The sequence below is a fragment of the Prinia subflava genome, chromosome 20 (assembly GCF_021018805.1).
Source record: "Prinia subflava isolate CZ2003 ecotype Zambia chromosome 20, Cam_Psub_1.2, whole genome shotgun sequence".
NCBI lineage: Eukaryota > Metazoa > Chordata > Aves > Passeriformes > Cisticolidae > Prinia > Prinia subflava.
The window spans coordinates 492681-506124 of NC_086266.1; the positions used below are offsets into that span (position 1 = coordinate 492681).

The 13444-nt window shown below is 49.3% G+C and overlaps 2 long non-coding RNA genes across 2 annotated transcripts; one reads left to right on the plus strand and one right to left on the minus strand.

The window, feature by feature from the left end:
* The first annotated feature begins 357 nt into the window (after positions 1–357).
* LOC134560600 (uncharacterized) lies at positions 358–7234 on the plus strand. Its single transcript, XR_010082760.1, has 3 exons — positions 358–532; positions 4125–4254; positions 7098–7234. It is a non-coding gene; the product is annotated as an uncharacterized LOC134560600 (long non-coding RNA).
* A 518-nt stretch (positions 7235–7752) lies between these two features.
* Positions 7753–10909, minus strand: LOC134560481 (uncharacterized). The gene is made up of 3 exons (XR_010082746.1): positions 10669–10909; positions 10222–10366; positions 7753–8151 (listed from the first exon to the last, which is right to left on the minus strand). It is a non-coding gene; the product is annotated as an uncharacterized LOC134560481 (long non-coding RNA).
* Between the last annotated feature and the right edge of the window lie 2535 nt (positions 10910–13444).

Below are 13444 nucleotides of genomic sequence, written 5' to 3' on the forward strand. Positions count from 1 at the left end.
TGACTCCTGTCTGTCTGCTGCTTTCACGCCAGATCTCCAAAAAGGCCCAGAACTCACCTGGGGATGGGTTTTTAAATGTGCATCATCTAATTCAAGTACAAAGCAGACGAACAGTCTTATAATCAGTCACTCAGGTGCTTAAGTTAAAGCGCTATCTCTGCAAATCCAAACACCTGTTGATCTTCAATCAGAGCTGCTGGCTGCTGCATCTTTTCCCAATTTATTTATTTTTAATATCTAGCTACTGCTATGGCAGCACTTCACTCTTCAATGCCATGGGGGAAACCTGAGCAGCTTTGCTGGCAAGAATGTCTGGGGAAAGCAATGTGATTTGTGTTTGTGCATGAGCAGTGACAGAATTGAAGTGTAAATAAGGGTTTGGGCTGTGTAAATCTGGACAGCAAGAGGTGCTGCTGGTGGTAATTCCCTGTGTCCCAGAGGGAGGAGGCAGCAGGAGCTGTCTGGGCTCTGGCTCTCTGCAGAGCAGAGGATGAGGAAGGAAGCAGTGGACACACGGATTTCCCTGTCCCAGGTGAGCCTTTAGCACTTTGCAGCTGTGGGGTTTGTGCTGCCCCACGGCTGAGTCCAGAGTGATGCCATTGTGGGACCCAGGACATGCCCCATGGCTGTGCCTTGTGCCCCAGGACGTGGAGGGAGGGTTTCTGCATCAGTTTTTAATCCAGAAGGGATTTTGCTTAGGGAAGAAAGGAGGTCAGTTGCAAAAGGAGAGGTGAGATGCTGGGCAGAGGTTTGGCTTCTTCCTCTGAGGGTGGATTCCAGACAAAAGGTGTATTTATAGAACAGTCCAGAAATAGCGGTGTGATCTGTCTGCAAGACTCTTGTTCCCTGCCCAGACACTTGGGGTGGCTTTGCCATTTAAAATATTTTAGGCGCAGAGCAACACCAGCTGCCATCAAAGCATGCAGGGAAAAGCAAGAAGTGTCTGGGCACGGCAGCAGCAGCAGCTCTGAGCCCTCTGCCCAGAACTGCAAAGCACTGAGTCTAATACCAACATCTCCAACTTGTTTGTGTTTGGAGTGCAAGTATGGTGGAGAGAAAAACAGTTAAACTTTTCTTAATGCTTTTATTTGTTTCCTCTGCTGCTCAAGCCTGGATTTCCCAAGGGAGCTGCAGCTCAGCCCTTTCCTACTCCGCTTCCACAGAAGGGGACAGGGGAAGGCAAGTCTCACACCCAGATGAAAAGTAAAGCAAAGGGAGATGCTCAGAGGCCTGGAGCCCCTCTCCTGTGGAGACATGCTGAGGGATGGGGCTGTTCAGCCTGGAGAAGAGAAGGTTCCAGGGAGACTTTCTAGCACCTTCTGGCTGGAAAGGGGCTTTTGACAAGAGCCTGCAGTGACAGAACAAGGGGGAATGGCTTTAAATTTTCAGAGCATCGGTCTAGGTGAGATATTGGGAAGGAATTCATCCCTGTGAGAGTGGTGAGGCCCTGGCACAGCCTCCCCAGAGAAGCTGTGGCTGCCCCATCCCTGGAAGGACCCTGAGGAACCTGGTCTAGAGGAAGAGATCCCTGCCCATGGCAGGGGGTTGGAACAAGGCAATGTCTGAAGTCTGAATTCTGTGATTCTCTGGTAAGACCTGGGGCTGAGTTCTCCCACCCCACTGGAGCCCTGGGTTAAGATGTGGGGCAGCCGCTGCCCTTGAGAGACAGCAGGGTTGGGTTGTGGGCTGTCAGGGCTGGAGGGAGATGCCTTCTCTGTCTTCCTTTATTACCAGGGTCTTGTGCCAGGTGCCCAGTGCTGCTCAGACTGTAGCAAAGAGCCTGGAGGAGGCAGAACTGGAAGCAGCCTTTATTTCTGTGGGAATCACTGGAGTCTCTTGGCAGTGGGAATGCCTCACCTTGCTCAGTGCTCCCACTGGATTAAAGCTCCTGGTGTTAGAGATGTGTATTTATGTTACCCTGGCAGAGCTGACAGTGCTTGGCTCTACAGGAGCGCTGTAAATCTGAGCCTTTCCCTGTCATCCACACTCCTCTTGATTTTAGAGCACTTGGTGGTACCTGGAGTATTTAACAGCACCTGGCTCTGACTAATGGTTACAGAAGCATATCAGATAGAAAGATTAGCAGCTCAGCTGTCTGATTAATATGTAAATGTACCCAGTTATGCGTGAGGGCTCTTAATGAAGTAGCTCACACTTCTGCCTCTGTATATCAAAGGTGATTGATGGAAAAGTACTTCAGGTGCCTGCTGGAAAGTGTAAAAGTTGTTTTTGTCTAAGTCTTGCCTTCAAAAAATATCTGTAGGCCTAGGGCTGAGATTTCCTGAGGGAGGAAAACCAACTCAGTCTGAGTTTAATCTCAACTAATCCAAATTGTTGGCCATGTTCCTGCAGTATCTGTAAATTCTCAGATAGGAATAATCCATCAGGATCTTGTATAACAATCCACACGGTGTCTTAAATAAACCTTCCTTTTGGCTGTGGCCTGCAGCTGACACCTCCTGTAAATTATTGGATGATACTTTAGAAGAAGGGCTGGAGGCTGAAATGAATGTTGTGCTGAAGGCAGGAGGGCCCAGCCCTGTGGAGGATGTTCTGTGCTGCTGCTCCCACCCGGGTCAGGTCACATCACAGCCTTCTGCTGTGTGGGGGCAGCTGTGGGGGTCAGGAAAATCAAATGAAAATCCTGAGGCATCCTTGGGTTTGTTTGTGGAATGCAAGAGGAGGAACAGCACCTCTGATCTCAGCCCTGAGCCAGGGCAGGGGCTGTCGCTCTGGGGGTGTCCCTGTCCCCATGCTGGGCACTCTGTGCCCCTGCTGGGCGCAGCTGGCAGCTCCTGGGGCAGCAGGCATAGGGTGTCCCTCCAGCCCTGGGATGTGCCTTTCCCTGGAAACATCCGGAGATCACGTCCTGAGTCAGGTCAGGCTTTCATCCCGCCCCTACACACCCCTGTGCACAGCTCAGGATCACTGCAAAGTGAAGCCCATTCTGCTTGACTGGCGGTGGAGTGGAAATTCTGCAGTGGCAGTAAAACCCGCGGTGGTGTGGCAGGGGGAGCAGAGGCAGCCTGCTCCAGGCTGTGCTGTGCAGCTCGCTGCTGGCAGATCTCACACAGATAAGGTGCACTGCAGCACCTGCTGCCACAGGAGTTCAGAGCGTTCACACCCTGGCACAGCTCTCTTCTGCTGCCTCTCCTCACTCTGCAGGTATCTGGGGCTCAGAGCACCCCTCGTTTCCTCTCCAGGCTCTGGGAGCCCCAGCCTGTCCCCGGACCGAGCCCTGGCCCAGCAGCTCCACCTGGACCTTGTCTCTGTTGTCTCCCTTTGCCAGAGTCTCAGAGTGGCTGAGGCTGCAATTGCTTTGTCTAGAATTTTCCATGCCTCTAGCCAGGCTTTTTTTGGTGCTGGTTTTAAAGTCAGACCTTCTCTAAGAGAAGGAGTTGGAGCAGTGTGAAGTTTCCTTACAAAGGTGTTTGCTGGTGTCATTGCAGAAGTGAGCAAGAGGGGGTGACAGGGCAGAAAGGCCACAGTGCCACCAGCAGCCACACGAACCACGGCCACACAGCTCCCATTCCCTGGATTCAGCTCTGGGGAGGAGCAGTGGGACACAGGGCCCCCTCAACACCCTTGCAGGAGAGCCCTGACAAGGTGTAGGGATGGCAGGGTGGGCATGTCAGTGAGGGTGGGTGCCAGCCCCTGGCCACCCTCGGGGCATTTCTCCAGAAATCAGCACTACTGCTGGCTCTGAAGGGTTTTTCCTACCATCACATTTATTGGCAATCATTCACATAATTTTTCCCTAACTGCAGCAACCCGGGTGCACACTCTGGCATTTTTAAGTGTAGCTTCTGTTTCCTTCCAGTTCCTCTGATGCAGGAGAATCACCTCCTCCTAAGCAGTGGCTCAGATAGTGCTTTATTGTATTGCTGATGACAGATTGGTTTACAATAATTATTAGGCTGATGTTGAAAGCTTTCAGTGTAAATCAATGCAATTAAAAAGAAAATAATATTCCATAATTCATACAAATATCTCTGTCAACGGCTAATGTTTCAGAAGAAAATTTTATCTGAGAATTGTTCAGTCCCTGTGACACCAGTGTGCAGCTGACAATGCTGAACTGGGACTGTAACCCTGTTGTTTCTTTGTGTTTCATGGGTCCCCAGCACTGATGTGAAATGCTGAGGGGCTGAGAGTTCCCTCTCCTGATTCTTCATGACAGCACAAAGAGTCGGTGACCAGCACCTTGCTCCAGACTTCCACGATCCTTGTGCTGCGAGTTCCCTTCCAGGAGAGGTAAGTAGGAGAGCAAATCAAGGGACATTTGGCTGAGCATCTTCCAGCCCCAAGGCAGGAGAAGGGCTCAGGGCTGCCAGGCTGATGAGCAGGAGTGGATCTGTGCTGTTCAATTAGAGCTGCCAGAGCAGGAACCCAAGCACAGACAGCCCTGGGCACTGCCTGAGCAGGCACAGACAGCCCTGGGCAGGGCCAGAGCAGGCACAGACAGCCCTGGGCAGGGCCAGGGCAGGCACAGACAGCCCTGGGCACGGCCAGAGCAGGCACAGACAGCCCTGGGCACTGCCTGAGCAGGCACAGACAGCCCTGGGCAGGGCCAGAGCAGGCACAGACAGCCCTGGGCAGGGCCAGGGCAGGCACAGACAGCCCTGGGCACTGCCAGAGCAGGCACAGACAGCCCTGGGCAGGGCCAGAGCGGGCACAGACAGCCCTGGGCACGGCCAGAGCGGGCACAGACAGCCCTGGGCAGGGCCAGAGCAGGCACAGACAGCCCTGGGCAGGGCCAGAGCAGGCACAGACAGCCCTGGGCAGGGCCAGAGCAGGCACAGACAGCCCTGGGCAGGGCCAGAGCAGGCACAGACAGCCCTGGGCACGGCCAGAGCAGGCACAGACAGCCCTGGGCAGGGCCAGAGCAGGCACAGACAGCCCTGGGCAGGGCCAGAGCAGGCACAGACAGCCCTGGGCAGGGCCAGAGCAGGCACAGACAGCCCTGGGCAGGGCCAGGGCAGGCACAGACAGCCCTGGGCAGGGCCAGGGCAGCTCCCACCCTCGGGTGGAACCCTCGGAGTGGCAGAGCAGGAGAGCAGCTCCAAGCACACGGCTCCAGACCCTCACCTGCACCCCCAGGTGCAGATTTGCCATATCAGCCTTTAGGCACAAACTCCATCACTTTGGAACTGGGATTCACCCTGAGTACAATCTTGTTCTGGGGATCCTAAAGATCATGTGTAGCTCTGTGGCGAGCAAGAGATAAAATCCCCACTCAGATTTCCCTTTCTGTGGGAGAGCATTTGTGCTACAATTTGCTCTTTGTTTTTAGGAAGACTTTGTGACAGCCCTGGTGAGTCCTGCTCGCTCCAAAACACCTGGGACAGCGAGGCTGTCACTCCTGGAGGGAGGATGGCTGACTGCAAACTTTCTGTGTTTCCTAAAACCAGAGAAAAATTGTCAAGAAAGATTCATTGCCATGTATACTGGCAATGGTCTTTCAGGTGCTTTTCAAGGGCAGAAGTGAAACTGCACACTGTGTGACAGGGACATAAACCATCACAGAACATCTAGGTGTCAGAAGAGGTGTAGTGTGGTTTGCTTTGCTTTCTTTCCACTTCCTTTGTCCCTGGCCTTGCAAGTGGGACAAATGCTTCTGAAAATGCTTCTGGGACAAATGCAAGTGGGACAAATGCTTCTGGGAGACTCTGGGGGAAGGGAAAGAAAAGACTGGGAAAGAGGCAGATGTAACTGGAAGGACGTGATGGATCTATTTGCATATCATTTTGCATTCGTGAGAACAATCATAACCCACTTAGAGAACGATGACATCAAGCAAATGGCAGATCAGCAAATCACTTTTAAAGCCTTTCATTTTGTTCCCAAAATAAGTTCTCTGCAGTCATTTTCCTTTTTAATCTAGGTCCATCTAATCTACTTACTGGGATTTATGGGCCGAAATTTGGGATAGCCTTGTTTTATCTGTCATGCCAAAAATCAGATAAATAAACACAGCCTCGTTAAGTGGGACTGGAAACTGCGGGGCTGAGGGGTAATGACGAGAAATGTGCCTGGATGGGAGGCGGGAGCGAGGTCAGACAGCAGCAGCCTCGTGGGGTGGGGCCGGTCCTTAATCCCCCGCTTTAACCACACAGGGCCCTGCTGCTGCGGGATCCAGGCCCCCAGCCCTTCTTTGCAAACATTTCCCTGCCTAATTCTGGTTCCAAAACTTTTCTGTATTGGAGAAAATGGGACTTCCTTTCATATGGGAGGGAAAATGATACAAGCAGAGCTCAATAATTTTCAGAATATATTAAGAAAAGGGATTTATCTCATCAGGTACCAGCTGAGCCCTGCAAAAAAAGATCTTTTGATAATGCAGAAGGCACTCGATCCTTGCAGAGATGTTCAATAAATGTCGTGTTTGGGGGAAACCAATTTCAGCTGTGCCATGCTGCAGGAAGGGTGTGGCAGTGACCCTGAGGGAGCAGCACTGCCCAGGCCACCGCTGGCAGTGGCACACGGCTCTCAGAAGTGGCTGTAGGGATTGAGGTGGTGCTTGGGCATCACACATGGGCAGCACTGAGAGCAGGCTGGGAAAGCAGCTGAGGAGAGCCCAGCTTGACACCAGAGCTGGACAAACAGGGAACAGCACACGGGAGGGGATGGCTAATGAAAGGTGGGGACCTGTTCCAAGTTCTTCCATTCACTGTAGGTGACAGAAAAGAACTTCATATCTTTTTAATGAGATTGCAAATTAGGCTGCTAAAGGTAATAATGTTGTTGTAATTTGCAGAGATATTTGATTCTTCAAAACTGTTGATTAAGGAATTAAAATTATATAAAATTAATGTACTACACAGTGTATTTCAAGGCAAGGGATTTACACGCCTCACAACAGAGCTGCAAACAGAGGAGCAAGGGGGACCCTGTGTCTGCCTAGGTCTGCTGGGGCTCAGGGCTTGCTCTGTCACAGTTTAACACGTCTGTAGTTTTGGGGAGAAAAGGAAACAGCCACAGATGACATAAAATCAGAAGAAAGATCAAGAATGAGGTAGCAAGTCATGGAGTCTGAACATTTGGGCTTTCTAGCTTGGCACAAATAAATAGTGATTGTTTGTTTGTTTGTTAATAAGGTCAAGAATCAAGCCCTGCATCCTGGAAGTCAGGAGCCAGGCTGTGTTTGCAGGACAGGGACTGCTGCCCAGGCAAGCAGGGAGCTGGAGAACAGCTGAGATTATGGAGAATTAAAGCTTCTCATCCAGCACAGAAGGTAAAGGAATGGCTATGGTGGGGTAGAGGGAGGAATTTCAGCACTGCTAAGGAGACACTCTTGTTTCTGTGTTGGATGACACATGAAGATTTCTGAAACAGAACCTGGCAGGGTCTGAGACAGGGTGGTACAGGGGGCCTTTCTCACCTGATATTCCATGAACTGCATGTTTCAAATAATGCCTGGTGTAGAGGATGAAATGTGTGCCAGCTCAACCCTTGCCTTCCTGGAGCCTCCTGTTGGAGCCAAGTGCTCACTCCCTCCTCCTTGCTGAGGATTTGTGTGCTCTGGACACACTGATGAGTACAGAGGTGGGGACAGAGGAATCCAGGTGATACATTTCCCATTTCCCCTTTGCTGCTGCCTTTTTCTCCTCTGTAGCTGCTTGGTGAGAGTCAGCTGTAGCCTTCAAGCATTAGAAATATTTAAAAATCATCCCCTTTGCTCAGGGGAAAGGTGCCATAGCAAACAACTGCCACATTCCCTGAGAGATCAATAACACCCTGCAGGAAGCTAAATCGTCCTTTATTAATCTGATGAATTAGCCTGATACAGGGAGGAAGAGATCAACAGCATGGAAAATAAATGCATGTCCTGAGGCAAAGCTTGTCAGCTGTGGAAAGAGAAGTGTCTTTTGTTTTATCCATAACAAATAATGTTGAAAGTTAGGCTGGAAGACCAAAGTGACTTTTGAGATTTGTTAGTGCAATGTGGATAGAGAAACTCACTTCTCTCTTTGAAAAGCAATTACACAATCACACAGAGACAAGCAGTTTCCCTGCTGTGCTGCTGGATTAGAAAGCCTGAATGTCTTCCTCCTCATACTTCAAGAGGGACTGATTCAGCCAAGTACTTAGGTTTATGTTTCAGCTCCAGTCATTCCAGGGAGCTCAGCTTTAGCCTTGAAGAATCAGGATCTAGGGAAAAAGGTAAAATTAAACAGCATCAAATTAATATTTTCTACTGAGGAGGGCAAAAGAGAGATTTCATAATAAGGAGCAAAAATCTGCACCCCTGACCAGCTACCCTGGAGAGGAAGCCCTGTCCCTGGGTTTTTCCCTTCCCCTTATGGGAACAAGTTGCCAAGAATCATTGTGGTTTTCTCCCTGAAAATGGAATGATTTAATCATTCCTTAGAAAATGTGATCAGCTTTTTGAAAGTCTCCATACTACCTTTGGTTGCACTGATTTGACCAAATCAGGGCTGGCTATTTTGAGTTTTCAAAGCATATTCAGTTTCCCAGAGTAGAGAGACTTCTGCTGTGACTCAGGGACGTGGTTTGGTGGTGGCCTTGGCACTGTGTGTTAATGGTTGGACCCAATGATCTTTGGGTCTTTTCCAACCTAAACGATTCTGTGACTTTATGATTTGTGCCTGTTTTCTTTCAGGAGCATGGTGCAGCATCACCCAACCATGCTCTGCCTGCTCCAGAGCAACCCAAACCCAGCAGCTCGGCAGAACTGGGGCAGGTTCTTGTGACTGCTGGAGAGTTTTGTGTCTTGCAGGGGCTCAGCAGGAGCTTTTGCCCACCTGCTCATTTCCTGGTAAAATGAGCATGAACGCTCACTCCAGAGCCAGGATGGTTGACATGTCAGCTCTCAAATCACTCAGGGTTTTCACAAGAGTGAGAATTTCAGTTTTCATTTCAGATGTCCGCAATTCCTGCTTAAACCGTCAGAAACTGCTGGAAGAGATTTGAAGTCAGATTTAGGATTTGAGGGCATGTCAGAATGTGCAAGTGGCTGTACGTGGCAATGTGAATTGATGGACATGGCTCTCAAATTGCCCTTGGGGGTGGTTTTGGAAGGCATGCTATAGAAACTGTGGAAGATCTTCAAGCAGAGACCACAACGATCTTGGTGTATTTTCTTGGTGTAGAGTTAAGGGTTACATTTTCCTCATCAAACTCCACAGCCTGAGTCAAAACCAAAATACACTGAGGTCTCTAATTCAATCTTCACAACTTACTATTATTTTTTTATTTGACAGAAAAGTCAAATATACAAATAGCCCCTTACAGCTATTGGGTCTGTGCAAGCCACAAGGTGTTGCCAAAAAGCAAGAGGGGAATTCTGCAGGTGCAAAACCCAATTCAAAAGATAAACTACCTCCAGTGTCACTGCTTTGCTCATTTCCCATCCCTATGGGCAAATACGAATTTTTTCTGAACCTTTAATCTACAACGCTGAATAAAGTTATGTAAATCTCATGCAATGAGGAAGGCTTTTAAGCTGTGGTAGGTATATCATGGTCCTTTCCCATTCTGTGAAATTGCTTTACAGCCAGGCCATAATCGCAATGACAGACATGCTTGATTGAGTTTTGTCTCTCTGCTAATCTATGGAGTCATTTGCAGGTGAAAATGAAGAGCTGGGAAACTGGGGATGCACTGAAAAATAATCCTTTTAATACTGAGCGTGGAGATTCCCTTGTGCTATTACAGGAGTGCATTTTAGGATTAGAGTCTTTGGAAGCTTCTCGTTATAACTGTGATTTATTTTTAGTGGTTTTTCCCCATAAAGTAATATTAGATATTAAGGAGCATATATTTCAGGTGATAGTGAAAACCTGAAGATTAAGGCAAGGTGCTGTGAATGCGAATGCATGAGAGATGGTGAAGATGACTCATTTCTCTAATGCACAGGGTGAAAGCTTAACTGAAAGGGTGAACAGATGAGAGGCAGAGCACAAGTGGTGTTTTATTGTCACATCCTGAGAAATGTCATTTCAGGCTCTCAGGGGAATTCTGCTGGGCTCTCCTGTTACAAGCACAGGTTGTTGTACCTGAAGGAAAGGGTGACGAGGGGCCGGTGGCCTCTCTCGGCGGGGTGAGGACGGCCGGCTCCAGGCGGGGGACGGGCAGTGGCAGTGCCGAGGCAGCCGGGAGGGCTGGCTCTGTCCTTCTGGTAAGGGTGAGCCAAGGAGAGCGACATCCAAGTGGGGGAAGGTGATTTGGGTCTGCAGTAACAGACTTGGTGGGACTCACCGGATCCTGAAGCGGTGCAGGAGGTTAAATCCACCTGGTGCAGACAGGGAGGGCTTTTCTCCTCTTTCCTTGCACAGGGGGTGCTGCTGGAACCTCATGTGGCTGCAGCCATCCCGTGCAGCCCTGGAGGGTTCACACTGCCACCCTGAAAGGAGATAAAAGCTCTTCTTATCTACACAGCTCCTCTCAGATACCAAGATGATTAAGCACAGGCATTTGTGAAATGTGCCTCAGCACCTCCTATTATTGATGAGAGGGATGACTGGGAGCAATGAGTCAAAGTGAAAAATCAAAGGACAAGGAGAGGCAGTGGGGAGATCATGGCTCCCAGCCACCAAGGCTCTGCCATGGCTCTTGCTGACAGGGCTGCTCCCATCCAGAAGGAAGGACCCTGGCAATAACCGGGTTTCAGACGGGGCAAAGAGGTTCTGGCTGCCCCTTGTTTACCATCTTCATATGAGCTGTCCCCCTCTCCTGAGGAGGCTGTCCCTGGACAGTGACAGTGTGGAGCAGTGCCAGAGCAGAAGGCAAGAGGCTGAAGTGGGGAGGGAGTCACTGGAGAGGACTTGGCCCTCCTTGCACAGACCTGTTTGATTTTCCCGTTTCCCTTGGAGAGAGAAGAGTAGACAAAGTGAAACAAAGAGTACCTTGATATATTGACTCATTTCCATGCCCAGACCTGTGTGCTCAGGCTCCCTGCTCCCCTCATCTGCACCCAATTGCACACCCAGTCAGATGGTGAATACTGGGAGATCTGATCGTATTTCTGTGAAAATCAATGGCAAGGCTTCCCTAGTGCCAGACCAGGCTTCTCCGAGGGAAATGCTACTTGTGAACTTAGGAAAGTTGGAAGGAGAAAAAAACCCCACTTCTTAAAAATCCTTTGCGGAGATCAGCATTTAAATTTAGCCATTCAGGGACTTTTGATCCAATGTAAGTGGAAAATTGTAACCTTTGCTGAAGAGTGACTGCTCAGTGAGAGGAGGCAGGGTGCTCCGGATCCCGTGGGCTTGAACCCAGAGGGAGTTTGTTTTTAGGTCTCATGTTGACTAAGTTCTCCTCTCTCATTTAGAGAGGGCAGAATTATTGTAAGGAGGGATATTCAGATTATCGTTGCCTTGGGCCCTTCAGAAAAATTGCCACATTTTGCATTAGGGGCAAACTTCCTCACGTAGTACATCTCTGCAGTTAATTGTCCTGACACATGATTAGTACCTAGGGGCAAGGATGGATCGTTCTGTTGATTGGGCAGGGATGTGTTATTAATTGTATAAACTGGCTGGTATTCAAAGGACACAAACCAGTGGCTGCAGTTACTGTCACCGTGGATATTTGAAAGAGCACTGGAGATTTGTGTCAGGGCAGTGCTCCTTTGCCATCCCAATATGATTAAGATTCTCTCACTGCAGCTCCTAAGAAATTAGTCTTTGAAGCTGAGCCCCTGCAGCCCCAGGTGAGCTGGTATTTCTGGTACCATGCTGCAGCCTCTCCTTGTCCCTTGTTTGTTTTCCCTCATTGCCCAGACATGAACATGGCAGACTGAAGAGCACAGGCAGCTTCTCCCCAGCCAGGGAGCAGTGTGGAGTTCTGTCCTTACAACAGGAACTAGCTGGCCTTGACTCATCTGAAATGATGTGATGTCCCTTTTGGAGTTTTAATACCACTTTTTCTGCCGAGAAGTAATTTTGAAAGGAAGTAAGTTCATGAGGGATGTTACAGCATTTAGCAGAAGCAAATGTCAAAAAAATCAAAAATAATAATAATGATCATACAGTGTAATTTCTTCTCTCTGCATCCCATGTAGCTGAAGCAGTTTTATAGCTATTGTTACACTGTGCAAGATCTCTTCATAGTATTAATTACCAGATGAGATAATACAGTTCAGGCCTTACATAATTCACCAAAATGAATGCTAAAGTTTTTCACTGCTGATGACACATCATTCATACCAATGAGGATGCTTTGGAGAGCAGGGCTGGACACGCAGGAGGCAGCCACAGATGGGTGGGAATGATGGCTCCTTCCACAGGTAAACTTGTGCAGGAGAAGGTGGGGATGAGGGGAAAGTCTGATGGCCCAGGGTGGGGGGAATATGTGACACGTGATGAAGATGGAGCCAAATATGAAGGGTTTGTTCAGGGTGATGCTATTATTAGCTGTGAGTTGTGCATTGCAACACCTGCAACATCCCTGCTGACAGGAGGCCGTTCATGCACTGCATTTTATTAATCTTTGTTCTCTTTGTTTCCTGCTGTGGGCTCTGAGGGGAGCCCTCCAGCCCCTCTCACACAGCAGCTCCTGTGCTTATTTCTGCCCCTGCCTGGCATCCCTGGAGCTGGTGGCAGTGCCAGGGCTCTGGTGGTGTCTCCGCCTGGGGTGGCCCTGCTGCCCTGCCCAGCAGTGACACACTGCCTGCACTGCACACAGTGCTGCCAAACCCCTCATCTCCCCTGCACCACCCTCTGCTCTCATTACTGCAGGAACAGAAATGGCCCCTACCACCTTCTCAGAGTGGCACCTAAAGGGAAATGCATGTTATGTCCCACACTAAGTGCCTCAGGCACCAGCAATCCTTTTTCCTGCCAGCACTGATTCATTAAGCAGCACACAGAAGTATAACAGTGACTGGTGTTAGCTTTTATCTCCCTTGCTAACCAGACTCTAATTTGTCTTCTTCATTTTTATTTCCAATTTTTATTTTGCATTGTTGTAATGAAGAGCAAATATCACAGGAGAAAAAGCACCTACAGAACTGTAGCTTTTGGGCTTGTGCATTTCTACTATGCCCAAGTGGTTCACTGATAGGACTTTTATATATTGCAAATTCAAAAAGAAAGATTTCTTGGTCTAAAAACTGTCTGATTTAAATGGGATCTCAAACTGAGAATAAACTTGTCAAGTTTAAGCACATTCAAGAGCTGCAGGCCATTGTACCTGGTAATGTACAGAGATGTCCAGGGGCCTGGAAAGCTTATGTAGAAGCACAGGGAGGAAAAACAAATGAACCAGATAAAGCAGAAAACAGCCCAAAAGAGGCATCATGAGAAATACTGTACGTGGTACTCTCTCCCCACAGGAGAAAACCACTCAGACGTCAAGAGCAGCCCAGCTTGGGCCAGCTGAGGCACGGAGTGCTGCAGGAGGCCCCTGTGCCGCCCTGAGCAGAACCTGCTGAAGGCCGGGGTTTGGCAGGGCTGTGCAACACTTCTCATTTACAGTTGAT